The sequence below is a fragment of the Pseudoliparis swirei genome, chromosome 21 (assembly GCF_029220125.1).
Source record: "Pseudoliparis swirei isolate HS2019 ecotype Mariana Trench chromosome 21, NWPU_hadal_v1, whole genome shotgun sequence".
Lineage (NCBI taxonomy): Eukaryota > Metazoa > Chordata > Actinopteri > Perciformes > Liparidae > Pseudoliparis > Pseudoliparis swirei.
The window spans coordinates 17,456,164-17,461,310 of NC_079408.1; positions in this window are offsets into that span (position 1 = coordinate 17,456,164).

A 5,147-nucleotide genomic window follows, 5' to 3' on the forward strand; every position below is an offset into this window, starting at 1 on the left:
TCTGAGGCCTGTTGAGAGGGGGACAGTACAGAGCTGCATGTTCTCTGTGCAGGGTTGCCAGGTCTGTGTGACAAAACCAGCCCAATGGCCAATAAGACCAGCCCAATATCAGAACTCAAAAGAGTCCTGTGTGCGCGGATGTGTCGGCGTGTATGGAGGACTTAAAATGACTTAAGTATAAATAAATAAATAAATGAATGCATGAATAAATACAAGAATAAATCAATAAATGCTTAAATAAATGTATAAATGAATAAATAAATGCTTAAATAAATGTATAAATAAATAAATTAATACAGGAATGAATGAATATAAGTTATAAATCAACAAGACATCTTTAAATAAATATATTTCTGCATTTCTCTATTTATGTGTCCACACGTATTTCTTCATTTATTTATGTGTGACATTTACGTGTCCGTATATTCAAATGAGCTGGAGCGGTCCGAACCTCTGTCTAAAGCATGATTGGTCACAGGAGTGTGATGCACCTGGTGTGTTGTGCTCTACTACTTCTGCCTGGCACATTAAGCTGAAGTTGACTCGCTCAGCTCACCGTTAGCAGAAGTTAGCCTCGACAGCTTTTTGACTTCAGCCGTTTATCAATTCCAAGAACACTGAGTACAGACTCGTGTTCTTTTGGAGTCTGGTCTTGGGAGTCCGGTCTTGGGGGTCTGGTCTTGGGAGTCCAGACTCTCGAGGACGCAGGACGGTCTTTCTGGTCGTGTGACGTCACCACATCAACTGTTCTTGCGCATGAATTTACTCCAATTATTCACTGTAAAATACTTTACAGTGGAGTAGAATGTGTTGCGGTGTTCACTGTTGTTTGACGTAGGCTACGAATAAACGATAATAAATATACAACGTCTCGTAGCTTTCCTGACCCAGGGTCGCTACAATATGAAGTTATGAATCTTAACCCTCAGTCAAATTGACGTAACGTTATCTTTTAGGAAATAATAAACTCGTTGTGCTCTTTAGATCCTCCAAAACCTAATTATATCTCATGTTTAGCCGCTACGGAGACGTCAGAGCCAGCGGAGCATTTCAAAAAGTCCTGCCGAGATCAGGCTTCTCTCGGCGGCCACACAGCGCTGAGCGCCCGGAGCTCAGAGGTCCCGCGAGCAGGACCTCAAATCTCCGTCGCATATCCTTATTAGGCTGAATCTCGATAAATCGACCACAGATTTGATGCTTAAACTACTAACTTCACGGCTGAAAACATCCTTAAATTACATTCCGTGACTCAACAACAGTAGTATTTAGAATGTACAGACAAGAATGCATAATAAACGCTGTTCGTCTACAGATCCAAGTGCTAGGGATCGATTGCTTCTGTCTTGCTCCATGACTTGACCAATCCTGTTCAACAATGAGGTTCGGACCGCCCAGCTCATTTGAATATACGGACACGTAAATGTCACACATAAATAAATGAAGAAATACGTGTGGACACAGAAATAGAGATATAAATAAATGAAGAAATACAGAAATGTAGAAATACATTTATTTAATGATGTCCTGTTGAGTTATAACTTATATTTATTAATTTCTGTATTTATTTCTGTATTTATACATGTATTCTTGTATTTATTTATTTATACATTTATTTAAGCATTTATTTATTTATTTATACATTTATTTAAGCATTTATTTATTTATTCTTGTATTTATTCATGCATTCATTTATTTATTTATTTATACTTAAGTCATTTTGAGTCCTGTACGTGCTGATCTGGAGTCAGTTTGGTAGGATTTGGGTATAAATAAATTATTTCATTTAAAATATGGATTTTTATTTAAAGATGTTCATGTAATTTGCATGCAAAATAGGTCTACCCGAACCAGCGGACACAAAATTCAACCCGCGGCAACACTTCAAAAGTAGCCCAATTCCGCGGGAAAACCGCGGACCTGGCAACACTGGCTCACGTCGCGGCTTCTCTGTGTTGTTGCAGCCACTTGATTGGTCGCAGTGATACGGAGGTGATGCGTTCCGCGGGCGGAGTCGACCAAACGCCCCCCCAAAAATAGTCCGCCGGACATCCAGATGGCACCGCCTCTTCATTTGAACACTTATTCAGCCGTCAAAGTGTTTGCCGCCGCAGTCACGTGACTGTGGAAGGCGCAGGTGTTGCTCATAAGACGAGAGACGGCTCATTGTGTTGAAGAGTCCCGGGGAGCCGCACCGCGCGGCGTGCCACAACCTCTCTGTATTATCAGCAGCTGCGCGTCTCCTCACAGCTCTGAGGCCACTGCGCAGCTACGATGAGGTCATGTTGTCTTAATTACCTTCATCTCACCGTTTTTTGTTTGTTGGACAATTATACAAAATTATACTGGAATTAGCCACCAAGAGTTGGTTTCACTGTACAGTCTAATCACTCCGCCCATGTTGCTCAAAATCCCAAATACCCATGGAAATGGCAATGATGGGGACCCGAGTGTCCTCAAAGTTAGCCCTGGATGCATTGTAACAATTCAACTTTTAAAGGAATAAAGGATTAAAGGAAATATCCCCCCCCCCCCCCCCCCCGAAGCATCATGCAGCACCAGAAGTCGCATTAAAAGCAAAACATATTTAATTTATTATACATTACTAATACTATATGGCTCTCAATGAAATATATTTAGAAATATTGGGCTTTTATGGCTCTGCCAGTCAAAAAGGTTCCTGACTCCTGGTCTAACTGATTGTTCATGCCGGACATGCGCAGTGCGCAGTGACATTTGATTGATGCCTTCAGAGACTCTCGGATATTCTGCCACTTTCCAGAAACCGCTCCGCATGTGTGCGTTATAGGCTTTCGAGTTAAATCTCTATGATGTCTGGACGTTTTACAGTTAAAAAATGTGATTAAATCATTACATATATTATTATATATTCTCGTGTATTTTGAAGTTTGGATGCAGTACGGTCTTTCTGCAATTGTAAATTCCCAGCGTTAATCTCTTGTGACGTTTCCTTCTAACCTGAGTTCCATGTTTTACTCTTCCATGTTCTACTCTAAAAAGAGTTTATTGTTTCACCTTTACCTGGACTCCTGCTTGTTTCCTCTGCGCCTGAGCTGAGTGACACATTAATCTGATCTAAGACGCAATAAAACCATTTCCTCACAATGTCAAGCTATAGCAGGCACGTGCAGACCTTTTGGGGGGCAGGTGCTCAAACCCAAAAAAAGGGCACCCAATGCCCAAAAAAAATTCTGACAGAGTTGAAGCATAAGCAGCAATACACTGATGAAGCTGTCCTCGACCTGCGTTTCCTCTGGGCAGCATCAGACCGCTAGCTTACATTTTCTTTCTGAATAAAGATGAATTATTATATAGCAACAGTACAAGCGTTCTGATTGGCTAATGGGTCGTTATGCCAGCCACGTATTGCCCTCCTCGCTGGTCTGATACGGATCAGTATTGCCCTCTGACCTCATTTTCAAAATGAGCGATATTGATAGATATCAACAGCCAAGAGCAGTGGTCCTCAAACTAAGGCCCACGGGCCGGATAGGCCCACCTCCACATTTGGCCCGGACCTCTGAACAATACAAGAGAGGCCTTATGATTAGTTTTTCAGTCTGGCCACGCAAATCCTAGACTAGCCCCTGTTGAATAGAACGGAATAAGAATTATCTCTCTCTCTATCTCTTCTCTCTTCTCTCTCTCTCTCTCTATCTCTTCTCTCTCTCTCTCTATTCTCTAAACATAACTAACGTCAGTAAACAGCTGGACAAGGCTTTGAAATCACGGATTTCGTGAGTTTTTGTTTGTTTATTTGTTTAGGAACCGACGGACCAGTTGTGACGTCATGTTTTGCACTAATGTTGTGGTTGATTTATCACAAACAACGTCAGGGGATAAACACCGTCATGATCTGTTTGCAGGGCGGGGGAGGAGGAGGAGGGAGGGGTGCGGCGGGGGGAGGAGGAGGAGGAGCGCGGGGGGAGGAGGAGGAGGAGGGCGGGGGGGAGGAGGAGGAGGAGGAGGGGGGGGGGGGAGGAGGAGGAGGGAGGAGCGCGGGGGGGGGAGGAGGGAGGAGCGCGGTGGGGGGAGGAGGAGGAGGAGGCGGCGGCGGGGAGGAGGAGGAGGGAGGGCGGGGGGAGGAGAAGGAGGAGGAGCGCGGTGGGGGAAGGAGGAGGAGGACGGGCGCGGCGGGGGAGGAGGAGGAGGGAGGAGGGAGGCGGGGGAGGAGGAGGAGGAGGGAGGAGGGCGGGGGGGAGGAGGAGGAGGGCGCGGGGGGAGGAGGAGGAGGAGGAGGGAGGGGTGCGGCGGGGGGAGGAGGAGGAGGGAGGAGCGCGGTGGGGGGAGGAGGAGGGAGGGGCGCGGCAGGGGAGGAGGAGGAGGGAGGAGCGCGGTGGGGGGAGGAGGAGGAGCATGTCGGGGCGAAATTCTCACAATAACTCAAATAAATGCCCCGTCGGATATTAAAACACATTTAGGGGGACTTGATGACAGAGAGAATAACTTGTATTCTTAAATACTGAAGAATTAAAAATGTGTCTCCAACAAAAAGGGCACTTTTCTGATCCAGGGCAAAGGGGAGGAGCTTGAGCACCACTAGGGCTCTATCTGGGCACGTGCCTGAGCTATAGTCTTCCTTAAATCAAGTATTATCAGTCAAAGGCAGACGCCAGTGTTTCCCGGCCTCTTGTTTTACGGTGTATGACCCAGAACTATAATTATAACGTTTCTGTTCCGTCAGAGAGGAATTCTTGACATTTCCAGGCCTGCTCGTGGTGCGATGTGGATCTCTGCTCCACAGCTGGTGAACGTTTTGATGACCCTAGAACATTTCATCTTGTGCCTTATCGATCGGATCTGCACAGGAAATATAAAAATGTAACCGGCAGGAATCTGTGACATTTACACAACCAGAGGAATAAGGTTTTCTATTTAATGCAGAGACACGGGAGAGGTATCGATCTCCTCCTCTCGGCAGGAAACGCAAAAAGCAAAATCCCCAAAATATTAAACAGCATTTCCCATAAGTCCAAGGCTGCAGGGGGAGCAGCAACTACAGCTACACCGTGACCAGAGCAGTATATGCACCGCTCTGTGAACAAGTTCAAGCTTTTTATGCAAATAAAAAGAGTTTGCATTTTTTTTAAACAACCCAATCAAAGTAGTTGTTACAGTTTTGCAGGTCG